The 21,572-nt window shown below is 48.0% G+C and overlaps 1 non-coding gene across 1 annotated transcript; it reads left to right on the plus strand.

Moving 5' to 3' along the window:
* The first annotated feature begins 17,736 nt into the window (after positions 1–17,736).
* On the plus strand, positions 17,737–17,843 carry LOC144820556 (U6 spliceosomal RNA). The gene has a single exon (XR_013607844.1). It is a non-coding gene; the product is annotated as a U6 spliceosomal RNA (small nuclear RNA).
* Positions 17,844–21,572: the final 3,729 nt, after the last annotated feature.

Genomic DNA, 21,572 nt, shown 5'->3' on the forward strand with positions numbered 1-21,572 from the left:
AAGGAAAATGCACCACATTATCAATCATAGCATTTGTAAAGTGCACTACTTACCTGTGAGGGTCTCAAGGCGCTGGGGGTGGGGTGCTGCTACTGCTCGAAGAGCCACGTCTTGTGGAGTCTGCTGAAGGTCAGCAGGTCCTGGGTCTGCCTTAGGTGGGTGGGGAGGGTGTTCCAGGTCTTGGCGTCGAGGTGGGAGAAAGATCTACTGCCGGAGGTCGCTCTTTGGATGTGGGGGACTGCGGGGAGGGCCAGGCCAGTGGAGCGGAGCTGGTGGGTAGGGGTGTACAAGCTGAGTCATCTGTTGAGGTACGCTGGCCCAGTTTTATGGAGTGCTTTGTTTGCGTGGGTGAGGAGCTTGAAGGTTATCCTCTTGTTGATGGGGAGCCAGTGCAGGTCTCTCAGTTGGGGTGTGATGTGGCTGTGGCAGGAGATGTCAAGGATCAGACGTGCAGAGGCGTTCTGGATGTGTTGCAGCCGTCTCAGGAGTTTGGCCGAGGCTCCCGCATAGAGTGCGTTTCTGTATTCCAACCTGCTGCTGACGAGGGCCTGGGTGACCGTTCTTCTCGTCGCGGTGGCGATCCACTTGTAGATCCTGCGGAGCATGCGGAGGGTGTTGAAGCAGGAGGAGGAGACAGTGTTGACCTGCTTAGTCATGGAGAGGGTTGAGTCGAGGATGACCCCTAAGTTGCGTGTGTGGTCAGTGGGTGTTGGAACTGTTCCCAGTGCGGTCGGCCAACAGGAGTCATCCCAGGCCAAAGGGGTTTATCTGAGGATGAGGACCTCCGTCTTGTCAGAGTTCAGCTTCAACCGGCTGTTCCTCATACATTTGGTGACGGCTTTCATTCCTTCGTGTAGGTTGGTTTTGGTGGTGTGGGGTCTTTGGTGAGCAAGAGGATCAGTTGGGTGTCATTGGCGTATGAGACAATGTTGAGGTTGTGCTGTCGGGTGACGTGGGCGAGAGGTGCCATGTAGATGTTGAACAGCCTAGGGCTGAGGGAGGGCCCCTAGGGTGCACTGCAGATGGGGGGAAGTCGGATGCTCTGTGTTCTGCCAGAGAGGAAGGAGGTGGTCCAGTCCAGGGCCTTCTCTTGGATCCCAGCGATACAAAAGGGGATGATGGACGGAGAGTTTGAGCAAATCAAACACTCACCCCCAGTCAACTGATCTGGGTTTAATCCACCACCATTCTTTAGCCCACTCAGCCACCCCATTTCAGACATGGCTATATGCAAATCAGTCTGACCCTGTGCCTCATGGGAACAGTACAGCCCGAACTGCCAAGCTATGTCTTCCATGGACCGGAAACAAGCATCCTGGGACCGGTTTCGGGTTCATAATCCTCATCAGCCAGGCTATCTTGAATCCAGTGGCCAACTGAGCAAGGGACTCACGTCTGAGCATACCCTGCCGCACTTACGGCGAACAAAGCAATACAAAAGGGGATGATGGACGGAGAGTTTGAGCAAATCAAACACTCACCCCCAGTCAACTGATCTGGGTTTAATCCACCACCATTCTTTATCCCACTCAGTCACCCCATTTCAGACATGGCTATATGCAAATCAGTCTGACCCTGTGCCTCTTGGGAACAGTACAGCCCAAACTGCCAAGCCATGTCTTCCATGGACCGGAAACAAGCATCCTGGGACCGGTTTCGGATTCATAATCCTCATCAGCCAGGCTATCTTGAATCCAGTGGCCAAGTGAGCAAGGGACTCACGTCTGAGCATACCCTGCCACATCAGCGGACTCGATAATTCTCGCTTCGGTGCTTACTCTAATCAGGGGTTCCACTCGGCAACTCTGGGCATTAGCTTGCCTAATCTCCACAACGGCCCCACCAATTCCGGGGATGCCTGGCTCCACCTTGGGGACTCCCAGCAAGGGACCATCCCACAGGGAAAGCCAGGACGGGTTCCCCAGAGTTATACAGCGCCGGGACGCCCCGTTGCTGGGGCAGCTGTGCGCTTTACAAGTATACTACATTTACATTTACATTTACATTTACATTTACTTAGGGCGAACAAAGCGATACAAAAGGGGATGATGGACGGAGAGTTTGAGCAAATCAAACACTCACCCCCAGTCAACTGATCTGGGTTTAATCCACCACCATTTTTTAGCCCACTCAGCCACCCCATTTCAGACATGGTTATATGCAAATCAGTCTGACCCTGTGCCTCATGGGAACAGTACAGCCCGAACTGTCAAGCCATGTCTTCCATGGACCGGAAACAAGCATCCTGGGACCGGTTTCGGATTCATAATCCTCATCAGCCAGGCTATCTTCAATCCAGTGGCCAAGTGAGCAAGGGACTCACGTCTGAGCATACCCTGACACACTTAGGGCGAACAAAGCGATACAAAAGGGGATGATGGACGGAGAGTTTGAGAAAATCAAACACTCACCCCCAGTCAACTGATCTGGGTTTAATCCACCACCATTCTTTAGCCCACATCCAGGCTGAATGAAGGCTGATAGCCAGAAACCGGTCCTTGGATGCTTGATTCCGTTCTGGGAAAGACATGGCTTGGTAGTTCGGACTGGACTGTTCCCATGAGGCACAGGGTCAGAGCTGATTTGCATATAGCCAGTGTCTGACCCAGGGTGGTGTGGAGTGCAAAAAAACGATGGATTTAGGCCCAGATCCTTGTACTGGGTTGAATGTATGACATTGTTCTACATTCTGTCCATCAACTGTGTTTTTTTCAATTTTAACCCCGAGTGGGCTGGGTATGCTCAGACGTGAGTCCCAGGCTCTCCACACCACTGGAGTCAAGCTATCCAGGCTGAATGAAGGCTGATAGCCAGAAACCGGTCCTTGGATGCTTGATTCCGTTCTGGGAAAGACATGGCTTGGTAGTTCGGACTGGACTGTTCCCATGAGGCACAGGGTCAGAGCTGATTTGCATATAGCCAGTGTCTGACCCAGGGTGGTGTGGAGTGCAAAAAAACGATGGATTTAGGCCCAGATCCTTGTACTGGGGTGAATGTATGACATTGTTCTACATTCTGTCCATCAACTGTGTTTTTTGCAATTTTCACCCCGAGTGGGCTGGGTATGCTCAGATGTGAGTCCCAGGCTCTCCACACCACTGGAGTCAAGCTATCCAGGCTGAATGAAGGCTGATAGCCAGAAACCGGTCCTTGGATGCTTCATTCCGTTCTGGGAAAGACATGGCTTGGTAGTTCGGACTGGACTGTTCCCATGAGGCACAGGGTCAGAGCTGATTTGCATATAGCCAGTGTCTGACCCAGGGTGGTGTGGAGTGCAAAAAAACGATGGATTTAGGCCCAGATCCTTGTACTGGGGTGAATGTATGACATTGTTCTACATTCTGTCCATCAACTGTGTTTTTTGCAATTTTCACCCGGAGTGGGCTGGGTATGCTCAGACGTGAGTCTCAGGCTCTCCACACCACTGGAGTCAAGCTATCCAGGCTGAATGAAGGCTGATAGCCAGAAACCGGTCCTTGGATGCTTGATTCTGTTCTGGGAAAGACATGGCTTGGTAGTTCAAACTGGACTGTTCCCATGAAGCACAGGGTCAGAGCTGATTTGCATATAGCCAGTGTCTGACCCAGGGTGGTGTGGAGTGCAAAAAAACGATGGATTCAGGCCCAATCATTGTACGGGGGTGAATGTATGACATTGTTCTACATTCTGTCCATCAACTGTGTTTTTTGCAATTTTCACCCCGAGTGGGCTGGGTATGCTCAGACGTGAGTCCCAGGCTCTCCACACCACTGGAGTCAAGCTATCCAAGCTGAATGAAGGCTGATAGCCAGAAACCGGTCCTTGGATGCTTGATTCCGTTCTGGGAAAGACATGGCTTGGTAGTTCGGACTGGACTGTTCCCATGAGGCACAGGGTCAGAGCTGATTTGCATATAGCCAGTGTCTGACCCAGGGTGGTGTGGAGTGCAAAAAAACGATGGATTTAGGCCCAGATCTTTGTACTGGGGTGAATGTATGACATTGTTCTACATTCTGTCCATCAACTGTGTTTTTTGCAATTTTCACCCCGAGTGGGCTGGGTATGCTCAGACGTGAGTCCCAGGCTCTCCACACCACTAGAGTCAAGCTATCCAGGCTGAATGAAGGCTGATAGCCAGAAACCGGTCCTTGGATGCTTGATTCCGTTCTGGGAAAGACATGGCTTGGTAGTTCGGACTGGACTGTTCCCATGAGGCACAGGGTCAGAGCTGATTTGCATATAGCCAGTGTCTGACCCAGGGTGGTGTAGAGTGCAAAAAAACGATGGATTTAGGCCCAGATCCTTGTACTGGGGTGAATGTATGACATTGTTCTACATTCTGTCCATCAACTGTGTTTTTTGCAATTTTCACCCGAGTGGGCTGGGTATGCTCAATCGTGAGTCCCAGGCTCTCCACACCACTGGAGTCATGCTATCCTGGCTGAATGAAGGCTGATAGCCAGAAACCGGTCCTTGGATGCTTGATTCCGTTCTGGGAAAGACATGGCTTGGTAGTTCGGACTGGACTGTTCCCATGAGGCACAGGGTCAGAGCTGATTTGCATATAGCCAGTGTCTGACCCAGGGTGGTGTGGAGTGCAAATAAACGATGGATTTAGGCCCAGATCCTTGTACTGGGGTGAATGTATGACATTGTTCTACATTCTGTCCATCAACTGTGTTTTTTGCAATTCTCTTGGATCCCAGCATCATGGAGGCGTGTTCGTAGTGTGTGGTGGCAGACCATGTCAAAGGCGGCTGACAGGTCCAGGAGGATGAGTGCCGCTGTTTTTATGTTATCCAGCAGGGTCCTGATGTCATCGGTGGCGACGATGAGGGCGGTTTCGGTGCTGTGGTTGCTGCGAAACCCGGACTGGGATGGGTCCAGGATGCCGTTCTCCTCGAGGTAGCGCGTCAGTTGCTTGTTGACGATTTTCTCGATGACCTTCACCGGGAACTGGAGCCGGGAGATGGGTCAGAAGTTCTTGAGGTCCTTGGGGTCCGCCTTGGGTTTCTTGTATAAGGCGTTGATCTCGGCATGCTTCCAGCTGCCAGGACGGTTGCTGTCTCAAAGGCGATGTTGATTACTTTCTGGATATGGGGTGCGATGGTTGTGCTGGCTTTGTTGAAGATGTGGCTGGGCATGGGTCTTATGGTGATCCGGAGTGGATGGTGTTCATGATCTTGCAGGTTTCGTTGTCATTGATGTTGTTCCAGGAGAGCAGGCGTTTGGTGCGGGTGTTTGTCGGGGGGGTGGAGGTGTTGGTGGTTGTCGGGGTGATTGTGGCATTGAAGCTGTTGTGGATGTCGGCGATCTTGCGGTGGAAGAAGGTGGCCAACGAGATGCACAGGTCTTGAGAGGGTGGGATGTCATTGGTGTTGGAGCTGGGGTTGGCGAGTTCCTTCACGATTTTGAAGAGCTCTTTGCTGTTGTGTGCATTGTTGTCTTGGCGGTCTTTGAATGAGGCCCTCTTGGCGGCTCAAATGAGGTGATGGGGTCTGCGGGTGGCGTTTTTCTGGGCTTCGTAGCTATCGGATGTTCGTTCGGGGAGCCAGTTCTTCTCCAGTTTTTGGCATGTCCGTTTGGCGGCCTGGAGGTCTTTAGTGAACCAACTGGCTTTCTTGCTGGTGTGACTGTAGGAGTGTTTCTTGAGCAGGCGAGGATGTTGATGCAGTTGTGGATCCATAGTCTGAAGTTGCGGGTGGCGATGTCGGGGTCGGTGGGGTCGACAAGTGTGCTCTGGGCGATGATGGTGGTTAGCTGGTCATCGGTGACTTTGCTCCAGCCGCAGCGAGGCATCTGTTGGGTGCGGTGGTACGTGGTGGGCTTCCTGAAGGTGAAGTGGATGCAGCGATTGTCAGTCCAGTGGTGTTTGGTGTTGTGGCTGAAGGAGATTTGGGGGCTTGCGGAGAAGATGGGGTGTAGCATGTGACCGGCGGCGTGGGTGGATGTTGTGACGAGTTGTTTGAGTCCAAGGTTGGCGAGATTGTCAAACAGGGTGGTGGAGTTGGTGTTGTTGTTCTCGACGTGGAAGTTCAGGTCCCCGAGGAGGATGTAGTCCATGGAGGCGAGGGCGTGTGTGCTGATGAAGTCGGTGATGGAGTCGCTGAACTGTGGTTGGGGCCCGGGGGGGCCTGTAGACTTGTGTTCCGCTGAGGGTGGTGTTGGGGTCAGTGTGGATCTGGAAGTGCGGGTGTTCGGCGGTGCTGAGGGTGTCGTCGGTGTTGGTTGAGAGTCTGAGGGTGTTCCTGTGGACGATGGCGATTCCTCCTCATTGGTGCGGAAGAAAGTACTACTCTCAGAGCAGATGCAAATTCACGCTGCCCTGGATGCAGCTCATTCAGGTAAAGCCCTCTGTGTTTTCACAGCGCAGGCGGCAACCCGCCCGCACTTTTAAAGGGGATTAGAGATCCCCTTGCAGGAGAGTGCAGTCAGTGACTGCACCCGCCTGCAAGTAGATGTTAGAGGGGTCCATAGGACCTCCTTTCCCCCCTCCAGAGGGCTGCTCTCAGGGGGTGCACTGACAGTGCACCACCTTTTAGATAGCGCACTGACAGTGCGCCTACTTCCAGCTTCTTTGCCTCTGCGCCCACGTCAGTAGTAAGGCAGGAGCCCAGAATCAAAGGGATTCCCTCATTTGCTTGCAGCACAGCCCCATGCAAAAAAGAGAACACCCCCCCGAAGATAGCGCTGGTGCTTTATGTGCGCCAGCGCTATTGGTATTACAGAAGGGGCCGCACTGGCGTCTTTGACCCCTTCTGTAACAACAAAGTGCCACAGGGCACGCAAAGCGGGTGCAAATGCCCATTGTGCCCCCAGAGCTCTTTGTGTAATATGGGCCAGTACTTCATATATGAAATCTGTTGTACCATATGTTGTGAGGTTCATCACTTCCTGCATTTATCTGAACAAAAAATAGAAAATGTTTGGCAAAAAGGCCACTGTGGCTTGTCTTTCTTTTATTGACAGCACTCTCCATCTCCCCTGCCACACAGACAGACAGTTACTTTGACTAACATGAAGGAGAGGAGAGAAAAGGTTGGTGTAGCAGTGCATGTGCTTATTAAAAGATCTGTATTCATAAAATCTCTGGAATATGTATAGCTCGTGAGACTTTCTCTTTCTGGTGAGCAGACTTAACTAGTTGTCCAAAATACTAACATTAATAATACAGAGTACTTATCTGCTTGTATCAAAGTCAACATTTTCGCAATTCCAACCATCATGGAAACATTTGGTTTACATGTTTTGAAACCAACATAACAAAATAGAAAATGTGTGAGATCTCTTCCCATGCTACGACGCCTTCTTACGAAGACAATTTCACCTAAATCTGCTTTCCATCTCTTTTTAACTAACAGAATAAATTTGACGTTCCTGTAATCCTAAACAGAATATGAGCAAAACCAAGTATCTAAATAATTTCTGATGAACTTTCTTGAGCAAATCACGGTAAACAGCATTTGAATTTATATTAAATAAAACAGATGTTAAAAAAGAGTAAAATAATTAAGAGGCATATGTACAAACCCCTATCGCCACAATACCGTCACCTATTGAATTGTTGTGGTGGCAATAGGGGCTGCGCCTTATGTACAAGGCAGCGTTAAGCCACGTCTTGTACATAAAGAACCCCTTTCACACTATGTTTAGCATGAAAGGAAAGTGCAGTTTGTTTTGTGGTGGGCGTTCAACAGCAACACTCATTTTATTTGCCCCTGCCCCCTATGCACAAGGGTGGCGTACATAGGTGGAAACGCCAAAATTAAAAGTAGGAAAACCCTGGTCTTAACTTTCCGAAACAAGGAGAAATGCATTATTTCTCCTCGTTTTTGCTTTTTTTATGTGTGCCATGGAAAAAGCAAAATGCCATGGTGTGTTTATGTACAGGAAGGTGTCCCTTCCTGTACATAAACAAACCTTTAAAAAATGCAATTTTTTCACTTTCATGTGTGCTGCCTGAAGCAGCACATATGAAAGTGACAGAATTGCATTTTAGGATTGTGTATGTGCAGGAAGGGACACCTCCCTGCACAGAAAGAGCCCTGGTGCAGCTTTGCGTTTCAGAAGTGGCAGAGCGTGTCGTTAAGCCAAGGAGGCTAACGACACGCTCCACCCCTTCCTTGTTCATATCCCCCTAAGTATTTGCAAAATTCACAGTTTATCCAAAATCCTACCATTAATAATACAGAATACTTATCTGCTTATATCAATGTCAACATTTTCGCAATACCCGCCAGCTTGGAAACATTTGGTTTACATATTTGGAAACCAAAATGACAAAATAGAAAAGGTGTTAGATCTCTTCTCATGCTATGATGCCTCCTTACGAAGATAATTTCACCTAAAGCTGCTTTCCATCTCTTGGTAAATAACAGAGTAAATTTGACGTTCCTGTAATCCTAAACAGAATATGAGCGAAACTAATCCAAAATAGTGAAAATGTATTCTTGTTAAGGAATGGTAGCTAAATCATTTTTGATGAAGTCTCTTGAGAAAAGCACGGTTTGGTGTAAACAGCATTTGAGTTTATATTAAATAAAACAGATGTAAGAAAGGAAAAAAGAATTAAGTCTTTGATAAATATCAATGAGGGAAAATGCGTTTTGACAAATGTTTCATGGAGAGCTTTCACTATATGTTACTGTTTACTGAACCAGACAAGCAGCATCTAGAGCTGCGATTGCTCGGGTCCCCAGGCTGTGTATGATTCTGTCAAGGAGAACAGATACACCATTGGGATTGAACGTTTGATTTAGGACAGACTCTTCAGGGATTGCAGTGTTCTCGGGTTCAGACTTGGACAAAAAATTGGGCCTGGTACTAAAATATAATTGTCCTCAATCAGCGAATCAGAGAGCTAAAAAAGGGTCCCAAATGTGAAAATCGGGCACTTTTGCAATAAATGGGAGATTACGTATATTTGTTCTTGCTGCTGTAATGTTTATAGTAATATCAGGGAAATTAACAGTACAAAATCGACCTACCAGCTCATAAAAGAGTCTCTCTCTCAAACAGACAAAAAAAACGGGCCACACACTGAGCAGTCCTATTGGAATTACCAGATTGCACTATATGCCACTCCGACCCTCCGTGTCCTAGCATAGGCAAGTACGACTTTGAGTCATTTTACTAGTTTCACAAAGAGACCCATGAGCATTCTGACTTAAACGAGGGAGGCCTAGCATTGGCGCTTACAGGGCAGTTAACATCATGGAAAAAATTAATCTTCGATTGTCATCAATAATAAAGAATTGCATTTATTTACTTTCATATTTCTTCTGGAATACTTGTAATTATTTCCTATATAAGTTTATGTAACTCTTCATAAAGCTTGGGAGAAAGAGGGAACCATTGCACACTGTGTTCAAACTACAAGAACAATCCTATTAGAGCTATACATGTGTTCTCAGAGCGAAGTCTAGGGGTATGGGGAAAGGTGGTTTGTCTACGTACGTTTTAGATTCTACTAATTGTCAAATGAATATCATTAATTTAGCATGCGAAAAACATAGAGGCACATTAGATTACATGGAAATTGAATGGTGATTGCTTCAACTCACATTTATTGGGGAATGTCTATTTTTATTCAGAAAGTGTAGGCAAAGAACATTTTAAAATTGACCCACTTTGGGTCAATGAAGGGTGATGACCCTTTTTCCAGGACACCTGTGGGGCCTGGGGAGGTAGACTTATCTACACTGGTAAATCAGGCCCTTATGCCAGAGGCAGCAAGACGGGGTGAAAACGGGCTGAGGGGGAAAGAGCGGACAGCAGGCAACCCATAGATTTAAAAAAATTGGGCCAGCTGATGGAGGCACTAGCGGATTGTGCAAAGGACATATTTGGCTCCACCTGTTTCAGGCAGCCTTCTCCACTGCATTATTTGGCGCATTCCGCATAAGCGAATTGGTGGCACCCAGGAAACATGGGCTTGCAGGGCGGTGCCTCCAAGCCACAGACATCAGACCCAGGGCAGCTTCAGTGGAAATAGTGCTGAGGAGGTCCAAAACAGACCAGGCAGGAAAGGGGCTGTAATACAGCTGCTGCATTCAGGGGAGCAAATAATGTGCAGTGTCCAGCTTGTTTAAGTACAAGGAAGCACGCCCGGCGGGGGACGGGCCATTTTTCAAACATCAGGATGGGAGCAACTTGAGCAAGTTCCAATTCACAGCGGTGATGCACCAGGCCCTCGCCAAAGTCGGGCTGTCCCCAGCGGCATTCGCCTCCAAACACTTTCAGGATTGGTTCAGCAACCTCGGCATCGCAGTACGGCATGTCGGAAGCAAGGATACAGGCAGTGGCCAGGTGGCGGTCCCAGGCATACAAAACCTACATTAGGCCCCAGTTACTTTAGATCCCACTGGTAAGGGTGGGTAGCCACTGACTTTGGGATGCCTCATGACAGGGTGATAGGACAACTTCAAGGTTTGATAGTGGGGGGCATGGGCATCGCCGCCTCCGCCGCCTCCGCAAGAGCCGCATGACATTATTATCATTTTTCTAGCAGGGAAATGCCCCCATCTGGGGTGGGTAGTGGACCACTCTTTCGTGCCCAGGATGCAGACGTGGTGGCAGCGGGCAGGTCACAGGATGACAGGAAGACCTAAAGGCACATGCATTCGCTGGTTGGGGCAACCGGGGATGAGATGTAGTCAGCTGCCGGTGGCCCTCAAGAACCTGCAGGCAGACTCAGCTTGGCACCCAGACATACTGATCAATCACCTCGGGGGCAACGACCTGGCACAGGTGAGAAGAAAGGCATGCCATACAGGCAGACCTCACAGAAGCAGGCAGATGGTTTGGTGGCACGACCATCATATGGTGTGAGGTGATCAGTAGAATGCAGTGGAGGGGTGTAGAGTCACACAAAGTGGTGGATAACTCCAGCCGAAAAATGAACATCGCTATTCACAACTTTTGCAAGACCAACAGCTTTGAATCAATCAGGCATGGGCTTAACCACCCAGGGCACCCTGAACTATATGGCCAGAACGGGGTCCACCTATCAGAAGAAGGAATGAGAGTCTTCTGGGTTAACCTGTGGGGAGCAATGGCCCTGGCAGGTTGCAAATAAAAAAAAATTAAAAAAAGAGACAAGCAAATCGAGAGGGGGGGAGCCACAGGAAGACGGTAGCTTCCCAGTGGCGTGGCGGAAAAATTATGGTACAACGGTTGGCTAAGGAGTCACACCGACAGGGCCGTGTGTACCAGGAGGGTCATTCACTTTGCGATGCCGCACGGCAGGGTGAGTTAGCCAAGCAAAGGAGGGGGTAGCAAACGGAGGCAGCACTCATAACCCAGACCCAGCCAGACGGCAAGGCACAAATCGGTAGTGAGTTGGGGCCTGACTTTGGGGAGAAGCTCCCACCCTTACACGCAAAGGGCGTGGGAAACCATCCAAACGGTGGTCCCAGAGGAGACAAGAAAAGAAGGACTACCAAGAACTAACAAAATAACTGGTTTGGGTGCCATTTACAAACTGGGGAAGTGTACAGAATGTACCGCAATGTGATATGCCTAACATGCTATGGATATGTATGATTTATGACCAAGATATGGCAGTTCGCAAATGAGAAAGATGACCAGGGGTCATACTAATAATGACCAAAACGAGTAAACAAGTATGTACATAATCCTAATAAACTGCGGCCAACAAATGACCACTATAACTACAATGCATGTTGGCTAATTTATTAGGGTACAAGGTTGGTGGAGTGGGGGAAGGATAGACCAGAATGGGTGCAGTGGGGGGGTTATTGCAGAGGCCACCGCTACCCCGAAGGGGAAGAGGATCAGGGGCCGGCGCCATAACCCACGCCGAGCCATGGAGGATAACTAGTTCTGGGCACCCAAAGTGCCTTGAAAGCAGCAAGGAGCAGCCAGCAGTGAGCAAAGCCCAGGACAACAACCCCAGTAACCCCAGTACCAGCCAGGATGACAAGCCAGAGTCCCAGGGGAAGAGGAAGAGGAAGTGCAAGTTTAGTGAGGAGGAGAATGAGATCTTGATCACAGAGGTGATAGAGCACCAATACCAGCTCATCTTCAGCTCCAAAGTGTCACAGGGGAGGAAAAAGGCCATATTGCAGACCTTTGTGGACAAGGTGAACCTTTGTGGACAAGGTGAACAGCATTGCCGAAGTCAAGAGAACAGTGAATGGCTGTGAAAAGGACTGACATGATTGCAAGTTTAGGACAAAGGAGAAACTGGCAACCAATCTCAAGGCAGCATTGCAGACCGGAGGTGGTAGTCCAGCATCCCAGGAGCATGTAGATCCCTTGGTGGACTAGATGTCAGCGGTCATCTCCAAGGAGTTGGTGGCAAGAGTTGTGGGACAGGAGTGTACTGGCTATGACACATCGCTTCGGCTGCACCTCACATCTTCGTCATTGATGACACATCCATGATAAAGGCACTTTGATTCAGGGGTCCCAGTGGTCTCTGTATTTGGCATTTGCTCCATCATGGTCGTCTTGAACTTTTGACTTTGCCCCGGTCCAGCATGACCAGATAACCTATTTAAGCGCTTATTGCTCCTAAGCGCTATTTCACATTTATTATGTGAAAATTCCTATCTCAACTTCTACTATTTGTTGCTTTGATCTAGTTATATATTTATAATTATTCTCTATTTTTGTAACCTGGTATGTAGTCTTTTCGTGGTGATTTGGCTGTGTTACTGTTCAAACTGTTGCACAAATACTTTACACATTGCCTCTTAAATTAAGACTAACACTCAGTGCCAAACTACCAGAAGGTGAGCCCAGGATTATTCAGGGTGTGTTGTGACTTACCCTGACTAGGATTGTAGTTCCTGCTTGGACAGGGTGCATTCCTCTGCCAACCTAAAACCGAATTTCTAACACATATCAAGTAAAACATCATCCAAAGTAGAGTAATGCTTAAAACTGATGGTAAAAGAGAGGAAACAAAGAATGTTGGGTATTACGGAATAATGTTTGTGAAGGAGTATTGTCTGATGTTAAAGCCAATTTACATACCCAGCTTTGCTTTACTTTTTCTTTCCTTTTTCTCATCAGCTGCAGAAGGTTATGATAACTCGGAAGCCTGAAACAGCATGAGAGAACATAACGTTGCTGGTTCCCTGCTCTCTCTCTCTCTCTTCCTTCGAATTTATTTACTTGCACTTGTTGGTTTGCCTTACTTGTTAGTTTATTTCAAATGAATGGTGAATTATCAGAAGGAGACCGCTGAGAGAAAGTGAACCAACTACATTTTCTGGAATTAGCCCTTCAGCATGGAAGGCAAACATGTGAAGGAGCCATGAACCCAGGACTGTTTTTAGATAAACAAGTATGGAAGTTGTATTTGTATGTGGGCTGCACACACTATAATAACCAAGATGTACACTGATTCATGTGCTAAAGAATGCTTTTATTGCTTTTTTCATTTTGAAACACTTCTCCATCATAGCAGTTCAAAAGCGAATCTATTTAGGCGTATTCCTTTTTTTCTAATGCAAATTATTTTTAGTTTTTTTGTATGCCAAGATCTTCTTATATCGATTGCATGTAAAAAGATTGAAAGTGAAATTGAAATCGATTTCCCTAGGAAAGAAAACTTTTTTTTACACATTATTTAACAAAACATGGCCTCATTTATGAGGTTTTGATGTAGGGCAGCGCCACAAGGAAACTTGCAGCGTTGCCCTACGTCAAAACAAAAGGGCAGGAATGTGCCGCATCTATGAGATTCAGTGCATTCTTGTCCTTTTCCCCTGCGTTGACTCACAATGGGCTGCCATGTGCCAATGCAGGCATCCGTGCACCAGGGTGCAAGCGTGCCTGCGTTGCGGGGCTGATTGAGTTTGTGCAGGAAGGATCATCTTCCTGCACAAAATCAATGAATTCAGGTGATTTGCTCTTTCGACGTGTACTGTAGATTGCGGCACACATAGAAAAAGGAAAAAATGAGGAGAAATGAAAATATTTCTCCTCGCTTTGCCTCCCTACCACCATCTCTGGGGTGGCGCTAGATTCTGACGCATTCCGAGGTGTATGATTTCTCGTAAATCTGGGAAAGCTTCAAATTATATTGGTTTTGCGTGTGAACACCCACACCAACACCTATAGAACGCCCCTTTCACCCAGTGTTCTGGGTGAAAGGAGAACATATTTACTAGGCCATGCAAAGCCACGTAAAGTGGCTTTATGTGGCCTTGTAAAAATGCTGAGGCCCATTGCACCACCGGTGTGTCAAAAAGTGAGGTTCCGGCAGAGCAAAAGTGATCATAAATGAGGCCCACAATTTTATTATAAACCCCTTCAGGATCAGTCATATATATGTTGAAGCTCATGTATAAAAATCATAATAAAAAGCATTGCTATACGATGTTGGTAAAAAATGTTTTTCACGAGAGCTCAGAGCCAACAACACGGGAAAGACAGGTGCATTCTGTCACTTACTGAGAAATGAATTACTTGTTTGTAAACATTTGATCAGTTTTTCTGATAACATTCTAATTATCACTGGGCTGTCCTGACCCAATGGATTGCAAAATCGACTTACCAATAAATCAGTTAAATCTTAAAAGGGATCATTTATGGACTGGACTCTTACTTTTTTACAAGTGTGTATGAAAGATCTATGTTCAGATTACCGCAGTTGTACAGAAAATTATTTTACACAATTCTTTTTACAGTCTATGGCCCAGGTTCAAAACTGTGTCTATTAGTGTTTGTGGATAGGGTTTTGTGTCAAAACCCATAAGTGGTAGCATGTGAACTCCCATGTACCACACATGGAATGCCCCCTTGATGCAGAGTAATGCAATCACTGATTTGAGTTATTTACATGCAACTTCTCAGCAAATATAAGGTTAAGCCGTGGAAAGTAAATAAAAAAAATACATTTTGCAAAGGTTTACTCAACTTTTTGAGATGCAAAGACAGCTCAAAATCTTTGTAAAAATGTCCTTAAATGTTTACACACTACACATTTATCCAACTCAAGGTTATGTTAATTCAATGGGGAAAGCAGTACTAGGATCTCTTTCTATACTAGACATTGGAGTACAAAGCTTCACCTTCCTAAATTTCATTTCTAATTGATTGATGGGGCAATGAGTTGCATGCCAATGACTCTGACTTTATCAGTGGAGGAAATCTGATTGGAACATGTTTATCAGCTTACTCAGTGATCCTGAAATCAGATGATGAATTTGGATTGTAATGCAAACGACAGGGCCATATACTTCAATTTACCTAGACTGGTAACATATTAAGCAAAATCAGATTTCAAATAACCTTATTATGTTCGGCATGCAATTTTTCTGAAATGTCACGTAGAAATAAACAGAAGGAGTTTCAAAGCAATTTAACAGTCTGTAAGAAATCTACTTCATCTTCCAGCTATTACAGTTTTCCCACTCGCAGGTTCTCATAGAATGACCTGGAGGCATTCTCTATGTGTGTTCATAGAATTGTTAAAATGATACTACATCTGATGCCTAAATATATATAACAGTGTTATTGGGGTACATTGCTTAATGGAGCATATGTGTGATGCAGTTAAATATACATTGTGAATGCTCTGAAAATTAGTTTGTAGAGGACCTGGTAGCTATTATTAACTATCGAATAATGGTGTACTTGTTATATTGCAATGCTCATAAAACACGATCAATAATAATTCAATGATAGCCTATGTAGTGTATCATTTTTATAACGTATTCCAGTCATGACAATATACAAAAATTATGTTTAGTAAGTACCATTCCAGTGCATTTAAAAGTTTTTGGGGCATATTATCAAGGGGGTTTAAAAGCCAAGAAAGCGGAGATAAAATTATCTCCCTATTACCTAGCTGTCGCTAACACCAGTTAGCGACAGCTAGTAGGAGATAGCGACCATCTTGGGCCCCGCTTTGCATGTCAGTGATATTTATCACTAATGACATGCAAAGTGGGCGTGCCAAGATGTTAGCGACTGGAAACAGTCGCTAACATCGCTATCTCCTATTACCAACTTTTGGAGATATTCGCGCTTAGCGCGAATATCTCCAAAAGCTAACACCTGCCCCATAGCAGTTCTTAGCCATGTTATCCAATGGTAGGTGGATAACATGGCTAAGAGAATTAGCTCGGTAATGCATGCATATCGCTGACTTTTCAGCGATATTCATGCATTTCCCACGATTTTTACCGCTTAGGAGATAAACCTTGATAATAGCAAGGTTCCTAAGCGATAAAAATCGCCGCAGCTTGGCGATAAAAATATCGCCGCTAAACCAACATAGCGATAATTATCGCTAGTTGTTGGTAATATGCCTCTTTGTTTTTCGTTGCACTTAATAATTCCACAACTTGGTTACTAGTTCTTGCACCATGTTTAATAAAAGCAGGCTTACAACACAGTGTACTAGAGTGCAACCTAACAGATGAGTTGAATTACACTTAGTCGTCATGCTTCCCAAACATATTCTGCCATTATCTTTTATCCCATGGATTGGACAGATGCCAATTTGAAATCTTAACAGTAGGTAATATTTTGCAGATAGCACAATGCATCTTTATTTTCCCCAGAAAACGTTCAGATGTGCCTTTGTTGATTTACCAAAAATATTCACAACCCAAGCGGTGGCTACTTTTGAATACTTCACAGATAACAACGTTAACATCGCTAAAGATTACCCTTATGTGATTGTCAACCATTGATAAGTACTTAAATATATGTACCTTTAATTGATGTATACTATTCATGTTAATGCCTAAGATATTTAAATAAAATGATATACGTTCTTACATGTTGGACTTTGCCGTGCAACAAAACTGTTAATCAGTCGTTTGGTTATTGGCTCCTAACTACACACGGACAGTTCCATCATCGGAGTCGAGATCACAGAAGACTTGGGAGGCTGTAAAGTTATTTCTCAAAATGTTTGATTCCTAACTTCCATGTACACAACTCCTTCTCAACAGCAGCACTACACGTCCATATCTTATCATTAGAACTGACTCTCCCAAGAGTCTTCAGTAGATGCAATAATATATGCTCCATATTCATAACTGAATTACTTCGAACCACTCCCCATTGCGAAGTCAAAAAAGGTTGTTTCATTTTGTTCCGAAGGAAAGAACCTTTATTTTGGCGATATTAGTTGTTAGTTTCTTTTCTTTACAACATCCAGTGCTAGAGGAGCGAGGTGACACACATTACCCCCTCATGGGTCCTCCCCGTCCCAGTCCTTACCACGTGAGGCAGTCCTGCCTCCACCCAGCCAATCAAAACGCCAGAAATCCAAAGGTCGAAGGTGACATAAGCCCCTCCCACCCACCGCCATGCCTGTTTTTTTTCTGCTCCGACGGCTGTCGGAACGCTGGTGCTCCCGGTTCCTGCCTTTGTTCCTGTTTTCTTCTGGATGGTTTGGCGGTGCCGTGAGTGTTTCTTTTGCATTTTTAAATGCTTCTGTTTATGGTCTTTTCATGTTTTTGCCGGCGTGGCAGCTCCGGTCCTCCGGCCGGCCACGCTCCTGTTCTGGGGTCAGGATGCTCCCCGTTCATGTGCTGGGCTGGGGCGGGGAGCCCTCCTGGTGTTCTGGCCCCAGGTCGTTCCGGCGCTGGTGCTTTAGTGCAGCGTCCGGCCCCTGCAGCCATGTTCTTCATATGTGGCTGTGGGTGGAGACTGCAGGGCTGCCCTTTTTTATTTTCTGATCTCACATACGATATTACTGTTTGGGGCAGTGTTTCCTGGAGGTTGCTGGGCACTTCCTTTCTTGGTGTGTTGGGTGTTTTCCTGGTGCTCGCTTCGGCAGCACTTATGCTATTCTTGGAACGATACAGAGAAGATTGGCATGGCCCCTGCGCAAGGATGACATGCACATTCATGATGCGTTCCATGTATGGGGTTTACTCCTTTGCTCGCCATATTTGAGGGGACTTCCTCTCCGGTGCATCCACGGAGCTGTTGCTCATTGGTATGTCATATGCCTCTGGTGTCACAGGCTATCACGTGCTGAGGGTTCAAGTCCTGCCAATGCTGTCAATGTGACTTGGGATTTTCATTTTCGTGCTGTGCTTTGGAAATTTGCATTCTCTTTGTCCACGTAGCATCTTTTGCAGTTTTTCTTGGACTGTTTTGCGCTGTCTGCGCTGCTGGTGCGTGCGGCTCTGCCATCATCTCTTGTTGGTGGGATCGTGGACGTTTTTCCCTGTTGGGGTATACGTTCGGGGATGGACTTTCTCCCTGATTCATTTGCTCCGGCGGGGTTTATTCCCGTTTTTTACCGGCCATTTCGTGCTGTCCTGTTGGCTGTTCTGGCTGCGGTGTGACTTGGCATTGCCATGCGGGGTGTTCCTCTCTTTCTGGGGACACGATTTCGCCTGGCGGTCTTTGTCACCTGGTATCCTCCATTTTTCTTCTTTTTTGCACCTTCTCCCTCTGTCTTCGGAGGCTTCTTCCCTGGAGGTCCGGGTTGGGCGGTTGGTGGATTCCGCTCTCAAGAGTTCGTATGCTGCTTCTCCTTTTTGGGGTGTGTGCTTGCTCTTTTTCGGTCTGTGCTTCGCAGGTTCTTTTCTTAGGGGTCCCTCCTTCCAGTCCCGGATGGTTGGGCCTTGTCCTCGGCTACCGGGGCGGCGGGGGCTTGTGAGATTTCTCTCTGGCCTGCGTTTTGGTGCTTTGCCATCCCCCTGGTGCCTTGGTCCTATGCCTGCATTTTTTGCACTACGTTTGATTCTCTGCCTCTGCGGCGCCTGCTGCTGCCCCTGAGTGCCTGTCGGATATGTTGTGCCCAGGAGGAGTCTACGTGGCCTGGTGGTTGCATCTCTTCCTCTTCAGGTTATGTGTTCCGCTCCTGGTGTTGGTCTGCTTGTGGGTCGCCTATCCCCTTTTCGGCTGTTTTCACGGTCGCTTCATTTTCCGTTGGCACTGTGGTGCGTTCTGCCGTCTTCTTTGGCGTCGGCCTATTTTTTGTCGCTACGCTCTGTGGTGCTGGTTTCGGTGACGGAGTGGGGCCGGGGGTCCTCTTTCTCTCTGTTCCAGGTCCTGGCTCCCGTTGGTCTTTCTGTTTGGTTCTGCCTCCCGGGGCTTTGGTCGGGTTGGTGCGGCTGTGTCCCTTTCAGTTGTGCCCCTTGCAGCCCGGTTTTCCCCTCTTCTTGGTGGGTGATTTTGGCTTCCCTAGGTGTGGGAGTAGCCTGTTTTTCTCGTTCCCCTCCATCCGGGTGCTCAGAGGTTTGCGGTGGTTGAGTTCCGTTTCCTGTTTTCGGGTGTTTCCTTTCGGTCTCTCTCATGCTCTTCTGGTTTTTTCCACGGCGCTGGCTCCTGCTGTGGGGGTTTGCTGGCCTGGTTCCGGTTTCTGGGGTCGTATTGGGTCTGGCCGTTCCTCGTCTGGTTCCTGTTCGGGGGCTTCAGTTCCTCGGGACCAGTTTGACGCTTTGCTGGGGGCTGTTTCTCAGTGCTCGCTTCAGCGTCTCGTGTGCTTTCTGTTGAGCATTACTGGTGGGGGTTGTCGTGGCCCCTGCGCTAGGGTGACTCACATTTCGTGAGGCGTTCCATATATCCGGATCTGTTCTCTGTCCTGTTGGATCTTCTGCGGGTCCTACTGGGTCTCCCTCCTGCCCCGGCTCGGGGTTGGTTTTGTGTCCGGCGGTTGGTGGTTGCCTCCTCGGCTGTGGTTCCTTGGGCTCTTGTGCACCTCGTGTCCTTGGTGTTTCTTCTGATGACTCGTTGGGTCCTTTCTCTTGCTGGTTACGGGGCTCTGGTTCCTCTCTCCCCTGGTCTGGTGGCTTTGCTCCCCCGACCTGGTGTGGGGGGTGCATTTCTGCTTCCCTCTCTCCTCTTGTTGTCCTTGGATGCCTGTCCTTGGGTTGGGGGCCCCGTTGGGGTCCTTGGTGGCCGGCTTGTCTGTTGTTCGGGCTGGCGCACCGGGGGCTCGTTGTTGTTTGGGCCTTCTTGGGGGGTCCCAGTACGTGTCTGTGTTCCTGCGGGCTTCCCTGTCTTGTGTCTGGGCGGCGACTTCTCTGTTGTCTTTCAGTGGGTGTTGAGAGGCTTCCCTGTTATGGCGGTTGTTTTCTTTATTGGAATGGTACTCTAGTTGTGCCTTCTGTTGGTGGCTTGGGCCGCTTCCTGCTGTCCTCTGTTTGGTGCTGTCTGGTGCTCGTTTCGACAGGACATGTCCTTTTGTTGGGACGTTGAGTGGGTGCTTGGGACTGTGCGCTGGTGCTTGGTATGGCCCTGCACTGGGATGTCTTGCTGCTTCGTGTAGCATTCCCTCTGTCTGTTCCTCTGTTCCAGGTCCTTTTGTCTTTGGTTTGGCCTTCTTGGTTTGGTCATTTTTGCTTCCCCTCCTGTTGCTCTTCTCCCCTGGTTTTGGTTCCGGGGTGGTCTGTCCTCGGGGGTTGCTCTCTCGTTTCCTTGGCCTTCGGGTTTTCTGTATACCTTCCCTCCCGTTTTTCTCCTCCCGGGCGTTCTGCGGAGGTTTGGGGGGTGTCGGTGTTGTTGGGTTGGCCTAGCTGTTTTTGGTTTCTGCTCCTGCTGTTGCTGTTGCTGGTGGGAGTCGGATTTGGCCAGTCTCCCTTGCCTCCGGCTCTGCTTATTGGTCCGCAGCTGTCTTTGCCCTTTCTTTGGCGCTTGCTTCTGACTGCCTGTCTCTTGAGCTGCTGTCTTTAGCGTCTTTGGGCTGTTCTTCTGTGGTGGCCTGTGGCATGTGTTGGTCGCGTTGGCCTTCCGCTCTTTGGAGCTGTGATGCACTTTGAGGCTCTTTTGTTTCCTGGTGCTCTTCTCTTGGTCGGACTCCATGCTGGGGTTCCTGTTTCTGTGCTGGTTTCTCCAGCTTGGGTTTGTTGTTGGGATTTTCCCATTCCGCTTTGTCTGCTCGTTGACGGCGGTTTGTGCTTTTCGGGGCCTTGGGGCTTCTTCGGGGGTTGTTACCCTTTGGTGAGTCGGCTTCTTCGGGGCTTTTGCTTCGTTGTCCGGGCTCTCCTGTGCTCATTTCTTCTTTGGGCCTTGCCTGCTGTTTTGCATGGTCTGCGGTTGCCCCTTTCATGTCCTTGTTTGTGGCAGACTTGTTGTGGTTATCCACTGCGGTGGCTTTTTTGCTGGCCTTCTCTTCCGCTTGTCGGTTGGGTGAGTTGGGTGCCTTGCTCGTTTTATTTCCTTCTTTGCAGTTTCTGCTGGTTTGAGTTGTTTTGCGGCTTGGCTCGGGCTTTTCTGCCTGTTTCTTTGTGTTTCCTTTTGCGGCTGGAGGTGTTGCTTCCTGTTTTGCCTGCTGTAGGGGTTTCTCCTGTTCCCCTTCTTTGGGTGTTCGCGGGGCTCTTCTGTTTTGCCTCCGTTGTTCACTACAGTTTCGGGTTTCTCCTGCCCTGTTTGTCTCCTGTGGGTTCTGTGTCTGCTTCCTGTGCTGATGCGGCGGTGTCTCTATCCTGGTGCTTTGTGGGGCGGCCTTTTGGCGGTCCCGTCGCACTTTTGTCCGACGTTCTCGGCTTGATGTTTTTTCTTGCCTCTTCTGACGATTTCTGTTGGCGTTTTGTACGCTGCTGTTCGTTGATGCTTTATTGTTTAAAGTTTTGTACTTTTGCGTGGATCCCTGGTGTCCTGCATTTTTTCTTCTTGGTTCTCTGCTTGTGAGTTCCTCACGT

Source organism: Lissotriton helveticus, chromosome 2_1 (genome assembly GCF_964261635.1).
Source record: "Lissotriton helveticus chromosome 2_1, aLisHel1.1, whole genome shotgun sequence".
In the NCBI taxonomy this organism is placed as follows: domain Eukaryota; kingdom Metazoa; phylum Chordata; class Amphibia; order Caudata; family Salamandridae; genus Lissotriton; species Lissotriton helveticus.